General features: G+C 55.4%; 1 protein-coding gene across 4 annotated transcripts in view; it reads left to right on the top strand.

The window, feature by feature from the left end:
- Positions 1–13,309: 13,309 nt before the first annotated feature.
- The window catches only part of TCF20 (transcription factor 20), a 93,935-nt gene continuing 86,379 nt past the window's right edge, over positions 13,310–20,865 (top strand). For all 4 annotated transcript variants that reach the window (XM_075553668.1, XM_075553672.1, XM_075553671.1 and 1 more), the window contains exon 1: positions 13,310–13,599. The gene's annotated coding sequence lies outside the window, so the exon portion shown is untranslated. The remainder of the gene's footprint in view (positions 13,600–20,865) is intronic.

The following is a 20,865-nucleotide window of genomic DNA, read 5'->3' as shown; positions in this document are numbered from 1 at the left end:
CGCTGCTGGCACGTGCGCTCGCTCTGCAGACAGGGTGCTCCCCTCCTTCCTTCCCTCCCCTAACCCCCCCTGCCTGCAGAGGTGAGAGCGGCCGGTGCGTGATGTCAGAGGCTCCGCTGATGTCAGTGGCCCGGCCCTGTGATTTCACTTGCCAGCTTGGGCTTGGGCTTGGACTAGGGCAGGAGCGGCGCGGAGGCTGAGCTTGGAGGCGCGGCCCCCGCCTCTTTCTTCTCCTTTTTCGAGGTCCCCTCCTCCTGGCCTCCGCGGCTCCCGAGTGGTCCCCCACCCTGCAGGCTGGCCCGGCCGCGGGCGGGCTCCGGGGCAGGTGCCCGGGAAGGAGGATGCGACTGCAGAGGTGAGGCGGTGCGCCGTGCTGTCCCTCAGGTCGTGAAAGTTTGCTCTGGCTCCGAGGCGTGCCCGCTGGGCGCTCCGCCGCGCTGCCCGGCCGCGGGTCCCCGGGGAACGAGGGGCGGGGAGGGGCCTCCGGGGCGCCCCTCTCGCGGGTTCCCATCAAAGGCCACAGCTGCTTGTGTGGCGGCTGCAGCTTTGAACTGCCGTGAAGAGCGGTGGCGGCGGGCGGGGCGCGCGGTGTGGAGGGACCTTCAAGAGCAGTGCGGTGCCCGGCAGGGTGGCAGAGAGGAGGGGCTGGGGGGGGGGCAGGGAGTCTGCAGGGGGCGGGAGCGCGGCAGTAGCAGGGGCGTGAAGGGCAGGTCCCGATCAGAGTCCCAGGGGCCGGCCCGGCCGCCCGCCCCTCTGATCGCAGCGCCAGCCGGCTGGGACCCCAGCAGGGAAGGTGCAGAGGAGGCGCAGGGCGGGCGCTGGCATGTCTCTTTCATATCCCCCCCCCATGATTTCCATGCATAGCCCCCCGCCCCCCGCCAGCGGGCCATTTGTCAGGGCAACTCGGGACAAAGGATGGGGCAGTGGGTGGTCAGGTACTAGTTGGGCAAGGGGCTGCGCGACCGGATGCAGGCAAGAGGTGGCGGGGCGCGCTGCTCGCGCAGGCTGTGGGGGAGCCGTCATTTTGTGTTAGCGTGTGTGAGTCTGAGGAGGGAGGAGGAGGAGGAGAGGGGAGAATGACAGGAGAGGGATTATGACATTGTGTTGTCTCTGTTTGTGGGAAATGCAAATGGGGCACCAGCCGCTTCCCAGGGAGAGCAGCCGAGGGACCCAGGCCAAGACCTTGGCCCAGGCACTCAGAGGGAGCCCGGGAGGGGCGGTTTGGGGTTTTATTATTTTGTCACTCACCACCCCCCCTTTTTTTTTCCCAGCGAGGAGTGCGCTTCTCCATTTATTTTCACAGTGAAGTGCTGGAGACAGGCAGGCAGCATGGTGGGCAGGAGCTGGGTCTTTTCTTCCCTGCCCTGCCTGTGGCTAGGCCACTGTCCTGCACACTCCCCTGACCCCACCTCTGCCCCCAGCAGTTTCTCTTCCACTTCCTTCCTCCTACTGTCCCCTGTCTGGACCACAGTCCTGTCTTCGCACCCTGGGGTCTCAGAAGGCTACTTCTGCCCCTGGCTGCTTTCCAGGGGTGACTAGACACGGAGGCTGGGTTGGGTCTGCTGCCCAGCCAGGTTGGGTATTTACTGAGTTGCCTGAGACCAGGACTCCTCTGGGGCCTGAGCCTGCCAGGCAGCAACCATAGCCGGGGCTGGGAGGGAAGAGGTGGTGGTCAGGGAGTTGGGAGCTGGCCTCTAGAGAGAGCACACTGGTGGGGTCTTGTTAGGGTCAGGCGCCTGCAGGTAGCTCAAGTCCTGAGCTGGGAAGCCCCAGCAAGTGCCCTCTGTGCACGTGGCGGTCACAGGAGGGCTGTGGCTATGGGGTCAGCCTGGTACATGTTAGGCCTCTGCCCCTAGAAGCTGGTCCTGTACCTGGACTCCTCCTTTCTTCTTTGTTGGTCAGATCCTGGATGCCAGAGGCCACCTCCTCTACCCTGCTCCCCTCTGGGATGAGCTTCAGGCCTGCATTGCGCCCCTCTCCCTTGTTCTCACTTGTCCTTGGATCCAGAACCTGGATGGGTGGCCCTGGGCCCTTGACTAGCACCCTGTTGGCACCCCACACCCTCCCAGAGCTGACCTTAGAGGAAGTTTGTGCTCCAAGGTGCAGGGAGCAGGGGTCTGCTTCACAGATCCCCAGATGGAATAGTTACTCCCTCCCCTAGTGTGAAGAGCCCACCTCTTGTGGGAAACCCTCTCACCTGAGCTTGATGTTGAGGGTGGGTGGGGCAAGCTCCAGCCACACCTGGGGGTCCTGAGGCTCAATGACCACCGTCCAGAGGCTCAGGTCCTGGGCCTTGAAGCCAAACTGCAGAGATCCGTGGGAAGGGCAGCTCCCGCAGGATCCTGGTGCCCCTAGAGCTCTGTGGGTCAGCTGGAAAAAAAAAAGGGGGGGGAGTGCTCCCTGAAGCCAAAATGTTGGGTCTATGCCAACGCCTAAACCAATAGCCTCCTGACCAGAGATTCTAGGAGACCAGGTAGGACCGTAACAGGGAGAGGCCTGCTGGCCCCTCCGCTCATGTCGCCTAGGCCCCAAGCACTACCCACTAGAAGCTGGGCACGCTTGTGGCATCCGGTGATGGGAGAAGAATAGTGGGCCCCCTCCAGACACCCCCAGGCTCTAAGCTTTGGACTGAGGTGGTGGTTTTTCTTAGCACCTTCTAACTATGTAAGGGCACTGGCTTTGCCTCGCAGAGCTGCAACTGTACCTGGGTGTTGGTAGTCTCCGCCTGCGGACTCCTTCTGGGAATTAAGGAGACAGTTGGTGAGGCACCAGCCTGCACACAGCAGGCGCTCAACTAAGGGCAGCTGTTTGGGTAGGGGGCTGCTGGATGTGCCAGTGATTCCCAGGCAAGACCAGAAAAGTTCTCCCAGTGTTTTTAAGTTTCTCTTGTTTTAAGTGAGAAACTCAGTAGGCTTTTCAAGGACTCTGAGAAGGTAATCAGGAAAGGCTTCACAGAGGAGGTGGCGTTTGAGGTAGGCCTTGAAGGGTGAGTAGGAGTTATACTTAGCATTGAGCCAAGGCCGGGGAAGAAGGTGTCCTGGTACAATGGCTTAGAGGAAAAGAGTATGAGGCCTGACTAGGGATGAAGCTGTAGGAGGGCCCCCATGTCTCCTGGTGGTGGGAGCCAGCTCCTTCCTAGGAAGGGGAGGCCTGACTGAATGATAAAGGAGTTGGCAGGCCCCACCTGAGCAGCTCAGTCATTGCAAGGGCATCTTCTGGGTGCATGTTTGCCTGAATACTTGCCATTCTCTGCTACCCTGTGAAGGCGGCTTGGCCTGGTTCCTCCCCACCTAAGCCCCTCAGGCTGGCTCCTTTAGGTATGTGATTTTCAGGACCACCCTGGGTCCTTTTGTGATTCAGTCTCTAGGCCCTGGGACTGGCCTGAACCAGGTTCTGAGCCAGAGCCAGCAATTGTTGGGGCCTGGGGGTGTCTGGTCAAGTCCTTGACTTGGGTGAAAGTTCTATGCATTTTCTTCACCCTGGAACCCTGAAGTGCCCCGAAGTTCCTGCCAGAGACAGGAGTGGTATTCCTCCCCACAGAAATGCAGAATGGTGGTCAAGGCTAAGAGCTTGGGAGCCAGGGTTCAAATCCTGGCTCTATCATTGACCAGCTATGTGGCCGTGAGCAGGGGCCCTGCCCTTTCTGAGCCTCCGGTGTGAGAATTACTCCTGTCACAGGAAGCCCTCCATAGTTAGTCTACAGCCCAGGAGAGTGGAAATTCTAGCATCTTCTATGCCTGGGCCAGGCGTTCAAGTCCTCTGAGTCTCGGTTTGCACAGCTGTAAAATGTGAATGATGGTTGTATCTGGTAAGAATAGCGAGCACTTTATTAAGAGCCAGGCAGGCTTTGATAATGACATATTCACTCATTTAGTGCTCCCTGCATCCTCAGAGAGTTGATGCTTCCTGGGTGAAATTAAGCTAGCAGTTGTGTATGCACAAGACTAGGGGGTGACTGGATGGTGGGGTGCAAGGCATGGAGGCCAGCAAGGGCCCTTCCACCACTGCCCAAGAGCAAGCTGGGGTTGGACACGCTGCCCACTAGAGATGGGTGCAGCCACTGATAGGTGGCCCCTACCCTGGCCTTGGTTTCCCTCTCTGGACCATGAGGACCTGCTCACTCACCTCTCAGGTCCCCCACTGCTCTAAGACGCGGGGACTCTCTTGTCACTTGGATGTTCTTGGATGGCTTCCAAGTAGGTGGTGACTTGGGCACTCTCATCTGCCCATTGATTTTTCCAGAAAAGATGCCTTTCCTTACATTTTGCCGCTGGCCAGCAGGCAACCCCTTCAGAGCCCTGCCTTTCCACGGCCCTCACCACCCTCACGGAGGCAAGGGGCTCCAGCAGGGCAGGCACTCCCCCCGGAGGTGGGGGCAGGAGGGGGCTGTCTCATGGCTACCCAGCTGACACTGTTGCATCCAGGGTTGGGCCTGCGGGCATACACAGAGACCCAGAGAGCTACCTCCCAGGAGGGGCCTCCAGCTGCCTGAGTGTTGGCAAGCTCCTTCTCAGCCTCACTTGTGTCCCTCTCGCTGCCCTGAGCACTGACTTGGCCCCCCACCCCCCGCCCCCAAGTAGGTGGGCGATCAAAGTACTGTGTCCCTGCACCTTTTAGCACATGAGCGCGCTTTCACATACTCTGACAAAGCCCTCAGGTGAGCAAGCACTTGAGCGGATACAGCTGGGGGGAAGGTGGCAGAGGGGACAGCGGATGAGTTTAGTGTCCCCATTCTACAGAGGAAGAGGTAAGGCCCACGCCTTGCTCTCTCCTGCCTTTCGTAGTCACACTCCGATCACCACCTGAAGGCCACACGGTGCAGTGTGTGCCACTGACTTCTATCAGAGGCAGGGACCCAGAGACCATTGCTGGAGAGACCAGGTAGCTACCTCCCTGCATAGCAGTAGGTGGGGGTGGTGGGAGGCTGCCTGCGCCTCACAGACCAAACCTGAATGTTGGGTCCACAGACTTGTCCAGAAAAGACTGAATGGCTATGTGGAAACTGTGAGGGAGACCCAAGGGTGGAAGGCTTGATCCAAGGAGATGGGCCCAGAGCACCAGGCAAGTCCTCAGGGGCCTTTGCACGTGTTAGCCAGAGTGGTTCCACTGGCCTGGGAGCCGGTGTGGAGGGCAATCCGATGGGACAGAGTAGAGTTGTTCCACAGGGTTTCCAAGGCTGTGGATCTTGAGGAAAGCTGAATGTCGCATCTTGTTCCTGCAGAGCAGTTGGGGGGTTCGAACTGCTGGCCTGACACTTAAAAACAGCCCCGAGGGGACTCCTTTGGAAGGCATTACCTGGGTTCATATGCCCGCCTCTCCCACCCACTCGTTGTATGACCTCGGGATCAGTGCTGCTCTGTGCCTCAGTTTCCACACCTGTAAAAGGGGCTGGTAATCGTCCCCATCCCTCAGGTTCTGAGGGTGTGTGTGTGGGGGGCAGTGTACATGAGCACACCCGAGGACTGCAGGAAAGCCCCACTGCCCACCTCTCAGGTCAGCCCAGACCCCTCCTTCACTCAGCATTTGCAGCACCTGCTCTGTGCCCGGCGCTACCCACACACCAGGGCACCAGGGGCCTTTAGGCGGGCCTCTCCTGGGCCCTGGGTGAGGCTGCCGGCCACAGGGCCTGGGAATCGAGTGTGGCTCTGACGAGCAGGTGGAACAGCCTCCGAGAATCAGTGTGTTGGCTCCCACTGCTGGCCTGACAGACATCCTGATGAAATACGTCACTTTTCAACATTTTGAAAGGAGATTTCTGGAAAGCCTGTTTCATCCCACACAGAGCCTCAACGGGAGTCGGGTTCCAGCCTCGGCTTGGCAGAGGGACCCTCCCTCTCCTGGGGCCACTGGCCTCCGCTGTAAAACGGGTCCCCCGGGCCTCGGAGGCTTGATTGTTGGAGATGGGAAACGTGTTTGTCAAATCAAAATCCCCGTCCCCCGCAGTGGTGGTCTTTAGGTCTGTCTTGGCCATTTTCCAGGGGAAACCAGTGGGGGTTGAGTTCTGTGCAGTGCCACGCTGCGTGCTGATGGGGCAGGGACTTGGCCGGGTGCTGGCTCCCCAGTGGTGGCCAGGCTAAAACCTCAGCTTCCTAACCTGCAGAGAATGGAGGCCCCTCTGGCAGCTCAGCCCCTTCAGTGGTGTTAGGGATTGAATTGCGGGAGGTGGGGGGGGGGGGCGGTGCCAGAATTGGTGGTGTCTAGTGTCCGCTGGATGCCTGTGGCTACAATCCCACTGGGAATGGGCTTTGTTGGTCAGGGTTAGGGTAGTGTGCTCTCTTGAGTCAGTCTCTTTGGAGATATGAGATTAATCCGCAGAGCAGCAGCAGAGATAGGAGATGAGAGGTATCACGCCAGGGGTTGCCTAGGGGCTGAAGAGAGGAGAACCTTCCCTCTGAGCTGACAGAGAGAGCTGTCCCTTAGAGCCAGCGACCTGAATTTGGCCTCCTAAACTGTGAGAAATATATTTCTGCTTGTTAAAGCCCGCCCCCCCCTTCCCAGTTGATATTACTGTGGTAGCAGCATGAGAGATCTGAGACATGGGTGGTGGTGGGGGTGTGTGTGCAGAGGACAGGGGGCAGGACACACACTGGCATCTCCTGTCCAGAGGCTTTGGGAGCAGCTCCAAATGCTGCTTCTTGGGCCAGGCGGGTGGTCCTGATGCCATGAGCAGGTGAGGGTAACCCTCCCACTCAAACACCCAGATAGCCTGAGGTTCTGGGGTGGCGAACATGGGGCTGGGACTCTTCAGAAGAGACTGGGCCACAAGCTAGCTGGTGGCAGCATTTGGGGGTGGATGCTGCTTTGTGTCTTTGGCTCTGAATCCTCCCAGGTCTCTCTCCGCCCTAGAGATGGAGCTGCAGGTGGCCACCTCACAGCTGCCTTGTTCTACCACCTCTCTGCTCTTCCCAGGAAGACTCACACTCTCTTGCCTCAGGGCCTTTGCCATGTTCTGCACTCTGTAAGGGGCACTTCCAAGCTCGCCATGTGGCTACTTCCTATCTCTGTCCTTTGAGTAGCATACTTTCTGTGCCTGCCATGTTTCCCTGCCAACACGCTCGACCCGCTCCGTCCTTCCAGGGTTGTTGTGCGATGACTCCCTTTCTCCTTCATGCCCCTCTGGGCCTTAATAAGCTTCCATCTCAGGCAGTAATGCCTGGCTTAGGACAAGAACTCAATGGATATTTGTTGGATGCTGAATGAGTGTAAGGAAGGCTTCTCGGAGGGGGTGCCATCGTTTCCAGCCTGCAAGGGAGAGAGAAGGGGCCATGCTGATAGGAATGTGGCTGCTTGGTTTGACCAGCCAGCAGAATGGCCATGGGAGAGGCCGCTGCAGAGGTGAGGAACAGCTGGAAGCGAATTCAAAAGCCATCCAAGTCCCACTGGGAACCGAAGCCAGGGCGAGGCGGCCCAGAGAGGGCTTCTAGTTCCTTGGAATGAATCTGCTGCAGGAACAGATGGACCAGGGGGCAGGCTGAGGCCCAAAGGACTGGTTGAGCATTGGTGAAGGGGTCAGCTCCTGCTGCTGTCTGCTCCCCCAGCCTCACACATGTGCTTTGGCTGGTGGCCTCAGGTGCTCCACGGCTGCGTGTGGCTGCTTCCCCAACACGGTTGCCTTGCTGGAGGACGACGGGTGGTTAGAGAGAGCCTGTGTCCCCATTCTTCAATGGAGAAGATCCCATAGCCTTCTCAGCGACTTCCCTGGCCACGGCCTTCAGGTCCACCGAGGTACCAGCCTGTGGCAGATGCTGAAGCAGAAACCTTCTCCCTACTACCCCCACGGCCCCGCAGACAAGACTCACTTCTGGGCTTTGGGGAGGAGGCAGCTGCGAAAGCTCAAAAGAGCTGGGAACCTGGGGAAGGACCTGGGTCCCACTGAGCAGCTGTGTGCCCCGGGCATGTGCTTAGCGCCTCTGGGCTTTACTTTCTTCCCCTGTAAGGCAGGGGGGGCTGCCTGAGTGGTGGAGTGGTGGTGTGAAGGTTTAGTACAGCAACCCAGGAAAGCCCAGCACGGGAGTTTTTCTCCAGGTTTGAATTCTTGGAGGGAAGCTTGGGTCTCAGCTTAAAATGAAGTACATGTCAACAAAACAGGATGGAACAAAGTCTTTCCGCAGCATGCCTCAGCATGTGGCTCTGCCTCCCCCGTGGAGCCCAGACAATGATGGGGCTAAAAGTCTCAAGCTTTCCAGCAGAAGGAATCCAGTGAAGAGCCCCCTCCCTGTTGTTATCTCCTGATAAAGGGGCGCAGGGGCTTGGCAGCCAGAGAACAAGGCCAGCTCGGCCCTTTTGGGCCTTGGTGTCCTCCTGGCAAACTGGGATAGTAACACAACCACCTTTCCAGGGTTGTCGTGAGGATTAAGCACATTCACACAAGAGAACGAAAAGGTGCTTTTTGTCTGAGAGGTAAGCCTGGTCCTGTTAACCACAAGGTCTGTGGCTCAAACCCGCCAGGTGCTCTTCAGGGGAAAGATGAGGCTCCCCTGATGATTGAGGGTCTCAGAAGCCCTTGCCTCGGGTGGCTCAGGCTGAATTGGGGGCAGTGGATTTAGATTTGTATCCTGAGGATGCAAGATACTCTCATGTACGTCTATACTCTCATGTACGTCTGGACATGGTGTCAGGAGAGACCAGTCCCTGGAGAGGGACACCAGGCTTGGTAAAGCGGAGGGGCAGTGAAAGGGGAAGGCCCTCAAGGACACAGTGGCTGCAATGATGGGCTCAGGCATAAGAAGGGTTGTGAGGCCGCTGCAGGACAGGGCAGTGTTTGGTCCTGTTATGCATGGATAGGGTCACCGTGAGTTGGCACCTCAGCACCACCACCACCACCTGTTATGTCATTCCTCTTTACTTTGACTCTTGGTAGTGTGACTCCTTGAGGGCTTGACTCACAGGGCTGAGTTCGAGGCCCAGCTCTGCCTCCTGTAGCTTTGCGTTCATGGGCAAGTCCCTTAACCTCTCTGTGCGCTGCTTCCTGGGCCATACAATGAGGATGGTGATCCCTGCCTTGCGGGCTGGTGGGGAGGCTTGAGAGGTGTCACCAGGGAAAGATCCTGACTTCCCTCAGGCACAGATCGTATCACCTGTCTCCCATTTACAGCTGGAGAAACAAGGGGGGGAGCAGGCACCAGTGGAACCCAAAGTGTGCTGGCATCACTTGGCCAGGGGCTGCCCCAGGGTCCATGAGTGCCAAGTGGGGAGGGAGTGATCTCCCCTCAGTGTCTCCATGGGGCTGTCTCAGGCCACCTATGGGAAGATGAGGCGTAGACTGCAGTCTCCCTGGTCTTCACATAGTACTTATGGGGATAGGCTGGGGCTGTCCTGCAGTCCCTCTTCCCCGGCTACTCATACATAGTCTTTTGAGTCCGCTGCCCCGTCTTGGCAATGCTTACTAAGTTCTGGAAAGTTTAGTGGTTCAGAAGGTGAGAGACCTGGATTCAAATTCTGCCTTGGTCTCTTCTAAGCTGTGTGACTTGTTTGGGGGAAGTTACTCAAGCTCTGTGCCTCCCTGGCCCCAGTGCCCACCTCCCTAGGCTGTTGCAGCCACTCAGTGGGCGAAACGGGGGCAGTTTCATGGGGCCTGGGACCTGGCCCGCTTGTCTTTCTCTAGGCTGGATCTTCTTCACTGACAGGATGTGTATGGACATGGCACTGTACCCTGGATGGGGTGCCAGAGGCCTCAGCAGCAGAGGTGTGAGCCCTGCAGATGCTCATACCCCAGTGGGGGAGACAGATGCATTCCCTAGCAACCCAGCCGGGACCCCAGAGGAGGCACATTGATCCTGGAGACACGGGGCACTGAGAGCTCAAACTCTGGAGACAAGGCCACCATGAGACCCAGTGACAAAGTCATGCAGCTTGCATTACAGGTGTGAGGCTTTGCAGGTTCCCTTGCTCGCTCGCTTACATCTGCAGCCTCATCTTGTACTCCTCACGCCTGTGCTGGGCAGCTGGCCCCTCATGCCCCTGAAGACCAGTACACCTCAAGTTGATCTGACCACTGGCAACCCTGTGTTTGCCTAGTTTGGGGGAAGTGGATCACCAGGCCGTTCTTTTAAGACGTCTGTCAGTGGATTGAGCAGCCAGCCTTTGGGGAAAGAGCAGTCTGAGCCGTGAATTGTTCAGTCCCCCCTTAGCCTGTATTTCCTGATTTTCAGTTAGAAAGAGCCTGCCCTGAACTCAGCCCAAAAGGAAAGATTCCCAGCCTCTGCTTCCTCCATCAGGGATGCCAGGCCCAGCACACTGCAGGTGCTCAGGGAGGAATCCTCTAGATCCACAAAGGATCACTCCCTGTTGTCTGAGCACTCTCAGTCCCCCCCACCCCCACCCCCACCTATGTTTGTGTGTGTGTCTGTGATCACTGTGGCCCAGAGGGAAAGACATTCATCGGGTGGGGCCTGCAGCCTCTCCTGGAAGACCTCTGGGAAAGCACCCCCCCCCACCCCCACCCATAGGCCCAGCAGGCCAGAAGAGAATACAGTAGGCAGTTGGGTGAGGAGGCCCAGAGTGAGGAAGGATGCTGGGGGACTTCCCACTGGCTAGCTCACCAGAGGCGGCCTTTGCCAGTTGATTCCTGGAGGCCAGCCCAAGCCCTGGAGCAGGAGCAGGAGCCTCTCCTGAGAACATTTCGGTGCTCCCCTTGCCCCCACCCCACCCCCAAAGAAGGAGAACAGTGAGGGTTTCATCTGAGCCCAGGCGGGTGGGGTGGGGGGTGGGGGGAAGACATCCCTGTGCAGAGGCACTAACACCGGCTCACTTCCCACGAGTCCCTGATCTGCTGAGCAGGGCCAGGCTCCTCAATCAATCCGCGCTGACAGATGGCAGCGGAATCGGTGACCTAGAGGCGGAAGGCTCCATTTGTAATCCTGGAGCTGCCAGGGCGCTTGGAGGAGGGCAGGGGGGCTTTGAATAAAGGGAGTGTGACAGCCTTCCAGAAGCCATCCCTGAGCCCAGGGTGGAGGGAAGGGGTGGGTTCTGCTTCTGGGATTGATCCCACTGATGCAGTTTAATGAGTGTTTTTTGAGTGGACTGGCTTAGGAGAGGAGGGCAAAATCGGTTGTCTTAAAGAGTTCATGGGGGGGGGGGGTAGGGATTCAATGAGGGATGGGAAGCCACTGGTGTGAAGCTCTTGGGCAGCACTTAGCCTCTCGGAGCCCCACTTTGCTGTGTGACACAGTGACTGTCATAGAGCTGTAGCTGTTGTGAAAGGGTTACCAAATCCTGTTTGCAGACCTCTCTTTAGATTCCCCCAATACCTTACCAGCAAGGCCATTATTAGTCCCATTTTAGCTGAGGAAGCCAAGGCTGTGTGGTGCCTTAACTTGCCCAAGGTCACAGAGCAGGAGTCATGAGCCCAAATCTGTTGGTTTTAATGGCCACGTGTGTTCGTTCTCCAAAGGTAAAGTGAAGAGCTGTCCAGGACAGGGGTGGGTTTTCAGGTGGAGGCTGGATGGGCAGGGACCTGCAGGGGTGGGGGAGGGGGCTGCAGGGTCAGTCCTAGGCAGGAGCCTTGCGAAAGAGCCGTTGCCAAGTTTGTCTCTGTCCATTTCATTCATGCCCCTTGTCCCCCAGTCTGAGACCTGATGGAGCTGAAGGGGAGCCACTGAAGCAAAGGGAAGGGAAGGAGGCCTGGTGTGGGGTGGGGTCATCAGGAACAGGGATTTCTCAAATTGAGAGTGCCCCAAACACCCCCTGGAAGCTCCTTGCACCCTTCCATTTCAGCCAGACAACCTGGGCCTGCGCTGCACCCTGAAACTTGCCCTCTGCAGGCCACACCCACACAGGAGGCTTTGGTGTCTGAGAATTTGAAAATGAAACTCCCAGAACAATGGGAAAGGCCAGAGGAGAGGGCCTGACAGGCTGTTCAGCTGCGAAAGCCCAACACACCCTACCTAGTTGGTTCCCCACCACCTGGAGAATCACCCTAACCCACCTAAGAGCTGGTGTCCCCCCCCCCCTTTGTGAGACCGGTTGGAAGAGCCAAAGGCTTCTCAGGTGCTGCCTTGAACCCCCCTCCTGGGAAAGCCTGCCCCACATGACCCCAGGCTCTGGTCAGGTGGGCTGCAGGAGAGCCAGCTTTGGGAAAATCAAAGTGCCAGGGTGCTCCAAGAGCTTTGCTCATTCCAGTTCTCTCTCAAGTTGGGTTGCTTCAGGGCAGGAGAACAGCTCCTTAAAGTCAGGATAGGTGGGGCCTGCCTGAAGGGTCCAGTTGCAGCCTCAGTAAGGCCCTGGTGGTGCAGTGCTCAGCTGCTAATAGAAAGGTCAGCGGTTTGAACCCAAGAGCTGCTCCGTGGGAGCAAGGTGTGGCAAAAAGATCTACTGCGTCGGAAATGCTGCGTGGCAGACCTACTTCGTTCCTCAAGAGCCTGCCCCCTATGAGTCGGAGTTCACTTGCCGGCAGTGACTTTTGAGTCATCTGTATTGTACCCACAGGAAACAGGCCCAGAGAGGGGACAGAATTTAGTCAGTTCACTGGGTGACTCGGGCAGGTTCCACAGCACCCACACCTCAGCGATTATACTGCAGCTGAGATTTTTTTCTTAAGGAAAAGCAAGTCAGACTATGCTCTTGCTCCAGAAGAAGCCCAACTGTTCTGGGCGGCTGGGAAGGGCTCAGGCCTTGGATGCACCAGCCTTCCACCTTATTTCCATAGTAGTTCAGGGGACCCCTGGTCAGCCCCATTAGCCAGGTTGTAGCATGCTTGCTTTAGATGCCCACAGGCCAAGGCCCCTGGCGTTTGAGGGGCTGCATTCCCCCACCCCCTAACGCTTATATTGGTGCGGAGCGGAGGTGGGGGCGGGGAGGTGTCTTCGGAGAGGGCTCAAGTCTCTGGCAAGAGTAGGGAGCTGGGCTTGGAGGGCTCTTCCCAGGCAGGAGCCGCCCCCAGGCCCGGCTGGGCTAGGTAGGTATGCAGGGAGGACGCCCGATCCTCTCCAGCACCCGGTTGTGTCGCTGGTGTCTCCAGGGAACGCCAGAAATCGCAGCGAGATTACGGGCCACCAACTCCCCAGAAAGTTGGCTCGCGGCCATCCCGAGACGGCCCGGTGCCGCGGGCCAACATGGCCCCAGTAGAGCGGCAAGGTGAGCGAGCTGCGCCCAGCAGCTGCCTGGGGGCCGCCCCGGCCCGGGCGACGCCCGTCCCAGGCTGGGGTCCCGGCCGGCCTGGCGGCACCTCTGCGCGGCGTCGCCGCACGCGGGTGGGCACGCGCGCTCCCGCAGCCCCGCCCCCTGCGCCCCGCCCCGCCGCGCGCCCTCCCACCCGCCCGCGCGCCGCGGCCCGGAGCCTTCCCATTGGCCGCGCGCCGTCACCTGACGCTCTGTTATTTCCTGTGTGTTGGGAGAATGGAGAGAAAAAACCCGGAGCCCAGCCGCTTTCGGCCCCTGCCAGGCGGCCGCGGCCTCCGCCGGGGAAGCCCGCCCTGAGGCGCGCCCGACCGGGGAGCGAGCGCGCGGGCCGGAGCGAGCGTCGGGGGGCCGCGGCCCCGGCCCGGGAGCTGGAGGCGGCGCAGGCTCCCCACCCCCACCCCGCGCAGCGCCGCCCGCCACCGCTCCCTCCCCGCCCGCCCCCGGCGGAGGCCGCGGGGACGGGGCGGGGGGCTCCCTCAGGTAACCGCCGCTGAGAGGGTGCGGGGAGAGGGGCCCGAGCGGGGCGCCCGGCCTGGAGAGACGGGGGCAGAGGTCCCAGCCCGACTTGGGCATGCGGAGCCCTGGTCCTCTGAGGCCGGGGCTAGGGTGCTGAGGGGAATGGCCCTGCCCGGCCTGACCTGAGAGTGCAGCGGGGCCGGGCCCCGGGGTGCTGAGGCGAGCGGCCCCCTGGCGTCCGGGGGCATGGGGGTCAGGACCCCGGGAGTCGCAGCCCAGGCTGGTCAGCAGCCCTAGCCTGAGGGCGCTAGAAGCGGGGACGGTCCTTGCCGGCCGCGGCCTCGAGGGCAAAGGCGGAGGGTGTGAGCGGGCGGCGCCGCCTTGGGGCCCCTGGCAGCCCCGAGGAGCCTCCTCGCTGCGGGTCGGGGCGCCGGGACGCGGGAAGGACGGGCCCCTTTCCTGCCTTGCGAACACCTGAGGCCATGTGGACGCGGCGGCTTCTCGCCAGTTGGGGGCGGAGGGCAGGTACCGGCTGCAGGGGGCGGGGAGCGGGCGCGGGGCGCACTTCCTGTGCGGGTCCCCAGCAGTGCCGCGAGGAGCAGGACGGGGTCTGATCGGGGTCTCGGCGGAGGCGCGCGTGGGGAGCCCGCGGCGCCGAGTTGCTGGCGCCGTTCTGCGGGGAAAGTGGAGGAGGAAGAGCGGCTGCCCCGACCGGGCCCGCGGCGCCTGCGGCGGGAGGCGGAACGTCTCCGGTGCTCCGCGCTCGGAGTGGAATTTGGTGGTGGGGGGGGGCTGTTACCGGGGAGCGCCCGCCTTCCGCGGCCTGTGGATGGGGATATTGTCCGTCTCTGTGGTCGTGGATACTAGCACTGTCTGTCTGCACACCCTTTCGTCTGCCCTGAGGGGACGGAGAAGAATTAGGATTTCCACTCCCCTTTTCGCCTTGCTTTTTCCATGTTTTGTTTTTCCTGTTCCTTCGAAGTTTAGATGACTCTGGTAACTGCTGGAAAATGGATGGAATTTTCGAGCTATTATCTAACAGGCAGATCTTTGGAAGATAATTGGACCCTTATGTTAACAGCCTCCGTGAAGAGTGAAGTTTTCTAAAGCATCTTAACATGGGGTGGCAGCTTGGTAGAGGGGAGGCTTCGGGAATTCCGACCTGGGAGAGCCAGGATCTGCTTCCAGCTTTACTACCAAATAATTTCGAGGCCTGGCTCTCCCTGGGGCCCTCATTTCCTCATCTGTGAAATGACCCTCTTCCAGGTAAAACCCAGCAAGTGTTTGGTTTATGTGGTTTGGGCTTTTGGTACCTTCCCATCTAGTGCTTTTGTTTTGACTGTAGGCATTTTTTTTGGTTGTGTGTGTTTTTTTTTTTTTTAAGTTTCCTTTTCGTTCTGTGCCTCTATCCACTCTAACAGCATAAAACTTTGTCAGCGCTATTTTTTTTGCTCTTGTTCCCTCCCCACACCCCAAATCTCAGGGCTGTTCTCTGCTTTTCAAAAGGTGCAAGTATTGTATGGTTACAGCCTCTCTTGACTGTTGCTCGTAGTGTTTGTGAAAGAAGAAATGATAGCTCGTTGCCATCGAGTTGGTGCTGACTCATAGTGACCCCATAGGACAAAGTAGAACTGCCCCTGTGGGTTTCCCAGACTCTATGGAAGTAGAAAGCCTGCCCAGCGCTGGTGGTTTCAAAATGCTGGCCTTGCAGTTAGCTGCCCAACACATCACTGCGAAGTCATGGGAACTCTTGAAGAAATGACTAGGGGTGGGGGGGCTGGAAAAGGTGGCTGAGAACATCTGAGGAATTGAGAAATGTGGGGAAGGTGGTAGGTATGCTTGGCTCTGTGTGTGTTGATTGACTCAGAGACTTTCTAAGCAGGGGATTGTGGAGGACTCTTAATTAAAGCTCTTTCAAGGGACATTGGGCGTGTGGCTACCTTTTGAGGTTTCTGGCACTTGTGTTCTCAGAATAGGGATGGAGTGGCATTCCAAAGTATCTCCTGTGAAATGGTGTGCTAGTGGAATTAACTGTCACCTCAGGGTGCACTAATTATTTGCATCCCCGATTTATTTCTTAATGGTAGCTGGATGCTTCCTCTCAGATGCTGAAGAACACCAATTAGTTTCACTGATTTTTATGGTGTGTGAGGGCCTTAGGCCATGCATGCTTTTGACTGGTAAGTACACTTTGGCCAGCCTCAAAAGTTTCTGTGTGCTTTGTCTGAAATTTCTATCATGAATTTTAAGTACCTGAGGTCTGAAGGGCAAGAGCCTAGGTCTATCTAAGAGTACATTTTTATTCGTTCTGTACAACACGTTTGCAGAAAGGGTCTCACGTGGATGGTGGTGGCAGTTTTTGTGTAAGTCAGCATGGGACCTGCCCTATAGATGATTTATTCAGCAGCTATGCAGGTTAATTCCTTTCTGTTTCCCCAAATAGGCTGTTTACTATTTGAATTGGGACCTTGTATTCATTGGGCGAAGTTTAGAAAACCAAGTTATTACGTTGTGAGCAGATATCTCACCACATAAGCTTATATTTACTTGTAACTTTCAAAGAAAGAAAACCATTTTCAAACTTCTGTTTGCACATATGCCTTTGAAAGGCCTGGGCTTTTGTTTCAGTACTGCCCAGTGGTTATCTTGAGTAAGTCCCCAAACTTCTTTAGTTTACTATTTCCCCCCCTTTTTAACTCTGTAAAATAAAATGGAATGTAGTTGAAACAATCAATCTATTTAGACCAATAAATTAGAATTGAGATTATCTGGCGAGTTCACTGTCTCATCATATAGATGGGAAAGGATGCTTTAAGAAAAAATATTTTAAAACCAAACCTGTGTGGCAGATTTTGCCTGAGATATTGTTAAGCCACCTTGAACCCGAGAGTCATGAGTGGCCACAGAGCTTAGTAACCAGGCTATGACCCTCCTCTCCTTGGCTCCAAAGCCTGCATCTACATACATCTGTTGTACCTCACTGCCTGCTCAAGGCACAAACCAGGGAGTGTGATAGGCACAGCCTTGACATCCAGAAATTTCTGCTCAGCTCCCCTACCTGCATTTTAAAACCCCAAATCTAAACTCCAGCAAAATCCCAGAGAACACGATTTTAGTGACTGCCATGTGCATTAGTGACCCCAGGGAGTTCTCTAAACCTACACTTTCACCGTATCTGCCCAGCTTTGCCAGTGTACCTGGGATTTAATCTACAAAAGGTTTCTCTTTCAATCCCAGTTCTGCAATTCTATCTGGAGCTGAGAACTTCAAATATTAGTTCATAGAGTGCTATCATTCCTAAGGGGCTCTCTTAGCCTGTGCTACTAGTGTACAGTGCACAGGAAGGATATTATCTGGTGACTGCTCTCTCGGGTTGACCAGGGAGAGCTCAAAAGAACCACTTAAGAGAGAGAGAAACCTTTTCCGAGTACATCTTACTACTCTTCCTCATGGGGGCTTTGTGTCCCGGGTACCTACCTTAGTGCTCATTAGAACTGTCTAGAGTTCTACCCTCATTTTCTTTTTTTAGCTGTAAAAAGGACAAAATGAAGCAAAACAATGAATGCCTATTTATATGGGAGAGAAGCAGTACCTTAAGTTTATACATTTGAAATAGAATGTACAGAAATCAAGGCTTTCCAAGATCCTCTTTGGTCATATTGCACTTAGTCTGGGTGGTTTTCCTGGTTATTAGACTGTTGAAAGGCCTTTAAGAAAGCCTCATATGGGTGAGAAGGTTCTCATGGCAACAAACAAAATCAGTGTTTTCTGCATTGGAGCCTCGTTTGCTTTGTAGGTAATGCGCAAGACACAGCAGGAAGATGAACTATAACTTGAGTTACTGGTGTATCTGTGGCTTGTTATCTGATGCTTCATTGTGGGGAAGTCAAAGAGAAAACTTGAGCTACTAGGGAAAATATCCTTAACTACAGTGTACACATGTGAACTCTTCTCTAGGGTGGGGAGAAGGTAATTGGAACACTTGAATATATGCCTGATTGGAGGATGGTTTCCATGTTTAAACATGGCATTCCTGAAAGTGGATGAAGGTGCTTTGTGTCTGTTCACATGTGTTCCAACTTTCGCTCATTAGCACCTATTTGTAGGTGTTTTTCTAAGTACAGAAGATGGGTGCAGTGGTTGGCAAGATGGAGAAAAAGCCTGCCCTGGAAGACTGCAAGCGGTAAATAGAACGTCAGGTGATGAAAGCAGGGAAGGAGGAAACGGAAATACAATATGACAGTTATTTCAGGTGCTCATTGCGTGTTCTCTGTTCTGCAACCTTTGTTGCCAGCAGCAGGGCAGTCAGACTTGAACTGTGGGCTGGATAAAAATGGCATTAAACAGGGAATACTTTACCTTACCTCAGAGCATCTCGAGAAACTCATTCAAAGGGTGGAGGTGGGTTGGTTGAATCCTTCAATATGCTTTTGTCTTTGTGCTTTTTAAATGGGGACCTGGTTCAAAAGAGCTTAAGGGAGTCTTAATGGTAGCTTGAGGCATTAAGATCACCACCTGTCTGTCTGTGGTACTCTCCTGGCTTTCATGTTGCTATAATTTCAGAAGTGAGACTATTAGTATTTCAAACACCAGCCAGCTCATCCATAGTGAACAGGTTTCAGTAGAGCTTCCACACTAAGACACACTTTGAGGAAAGGCCTGGTGAATAACTTCCCAAAATTGGCCAATGAAAATCTGATGGATCATTGAATGTTGTCCGAGACTTAACTCCTTTACTTTGGTCACATCATGAGTAGGGTCTGGTCTTTGGAGAGGAAAGTGGAAAACTCCTCAATGATGGATTGATACAGTGGCCTCGACCCCAGAGAACACAGCGAGCACCATTTTGTTCTGTTATCAGTGGGGTCACCAAGATCAGAGCCAACTGGACAGCAACCCACAATAGTCTATGAAAGTGGAATGTTGTTGCTTTTGTTAAATGTCCTGATGCAACAGCACTGTTGATTGTTGCTGGACAGTGTAAGAAGTATCCTTTCATTTTGTTTGTTTTTCATTGGAGAGCTTGGTTGGGGTGCTATAATCATCTTACTTCGTTAAAGCTTCAAAGGACTTCTCTATGCAGGCCCCTTGCTGGGTGTTACTTCACATGGGCACTCTGAGTGAGTGAGTGAGTGAGTGAAACTTGGGTAGGGAGGCTCTTGAGGGAGGCAAGCAAAGCTCAAGAGCAGAGGCTGAGGCTGGGAGGGAAACCCTGCGAGACAGATGCTTACTGACCCTAACCAGGAGGTTAGGCTTGGTCCTCTCAGTCTTTCCCAGCCAGCTGGAGTCCACCATGCCTGCTCCCAACCTCTCATTTCTTTTCTGATTATAGAATTACAGAACTGGAGGAAACACACAAGGTTGCTAAGCCATACCTTCAGGCTGGACAACCTGGGATAAGTGCCAAGAGTTAGGCAGCTTTATTCTGACACAGTCAAATCGAGAACCCTGTTCCTTGCCAGAGAGGCCAGTGGTCCTTCTTTCTGCAGGACCCCTGCCCTTAGCTAGCAGTTGTGTCAGCAGTGGCTCCTGAGAGAACAAAAACCTCTGGGCACCAGTGTGCACGTTTAGGACAAAACTTGAGTAACTCCTGTCTTAAGGAATTCATCTTGGAAGCAGAGTACAGATAAAGAAAATTGTATCACTGTTACTGCTCAGAAAGATGTGTAGCCTTGGTTTTTTTTGCCCTGATGATGTCTTGGTCCATTAGTTGCGCAGTGAGGGTGAGACTTTGTAGATGTAGGGCTTGTGGTAGGTGGTTAAAATTGGGTTGTAAAATCCAGAATAGTTGAAACCTTGGAAGCCTTAAGTTCCAGACCTCCGTTTCAGGGAAGCCCGTATTTCTACATATGAAGCATTACATTGGAGTCTGGAGTTCTGTGAGCCTGACTGGGCTGCTAGCAGGTTGTAAGTTTTGAGTCTCTTTGGCAAGTGAGGGTTCTCCTCCTGTGGGAAGTCCACATAGTTGGTGCCTGGAGTGACCTCACCTGTTCCCATCACTTAGAAATAGTGTCTTTGGGTGTTTTGCCCAAGCCTCAGCTTCCTCACGTGTACACATAATCATGAGATTATAGGGGTGCAACGATGAAGTGCTCACCTGTTAACTGAAAGGTTGGTAGTTCCAGCTCTCCCAGTGGCTCCCCAGGAGATGAAGCTGGTGATCTGCCTCTATACGATCAAAGTCAAGAAAACCCTTTGGGGCGGTTCTGCTCTTTCGTTTGGGCTTGATAGGAGTTGGAATTGGACCAGCAGCACCTAACAAGGGTAATTGAGAGAAGGCACTAAAGTTGGAACTCTGCACAGTGGTGCGGGTGCTGCCTACAGGGGACACTGGGTGAGTGGGAGCAGTCATGGTGTGTGTGCCCCACACCCAGGCTCTGGACTAGAGCAGGCTTGCTTCCTGCCTCAATTGTTGATCCTCCACCCTCATAGAACTGTTCAGCTGGTGTTAGGCCCTGTTGCGTTGACTCTGGCTCATAGTAACCTTGTGTGTCTGGTAGAAGGAAATGTCACCCAACCCAGCGCCATTTTCATAATCGTTGTGATGGTTGGTAGGTTCCGGTCCATGGTTTCAGCTTTTGTGTCAGCTCAGTAGAGCAGGGCAATTACATGGCAGTATCAAAAGTGCTTTCACAGAGGGGCCACAGGGTGAGGTTCCGGGATGTGTAAACTCTTGGCTTTGAAAGCCACAGGAGGCTTCCCAGAGGAGGGCCAGCCTCTTCTTTACTACCTGTTGACCGTTGTCCTTGGGGGTTGTCCCCTCCTGCCTCTGGCTTGTTCGCCCCCTCTCCTACATACTTCTTGGTGTTCTCTGAGCCAACCCTCTTTGGGCTCACTTTCTCCAGATAGTCTTGTGTATCTCCAGCCTCTCGTGGCAAGTGTAAACAGTGACCATCACGTGGGCATTTTCAGCTAGACCTCACGTAGCCCCTTCAACTCTCGGCACTTCTACTTGGATTTCCCACAGTAGCTTATGGACCCCAGCGTGAACACTTTGTCCTCACAAACTCTTTTTCTTCCACTTGCCCTTTTCTCCTTAAAACTCCATTTCTCAAGAAAGATTTTGCCTTTTCTTTCACCACCTTTTCCATGGAACCCATCATTGACTGGCCATTAGTGCTGTGCTCATAATATGACTTGATTCTGTCCATCATTTCCATGGCCACTGTCTTCTGAGCTGTCAGTGCCTCCCTGCAACACTGACTGCCTCTTAAAACTGGCCTTCCCTCTCTAATCTTGTCCTCCAGTCTACTTTGCCTACAGCAGCGATGAGTCAGTTATCTCTCTCCT

This window comes from Tenrec ecaudatus, chromosome 6 (assembly GCF_050624435.1).
Source record: "Tenrec ecaudatus isolate mTenEca1 chromosome 6, mTenEca1.hap1, whole genome shotgun sequence".
NCBI lineage: Eukaryota > Metazoa > Chordata > Mammalia > Afrosoricida > Tenrecidae > Tenrec > Tenrec ecaudatus.
The sequence above is the reverse complement of the archived record's forward strand: the minus strand, read 5'-3'. Positions and strand labels throughout refer to the sequence as shown.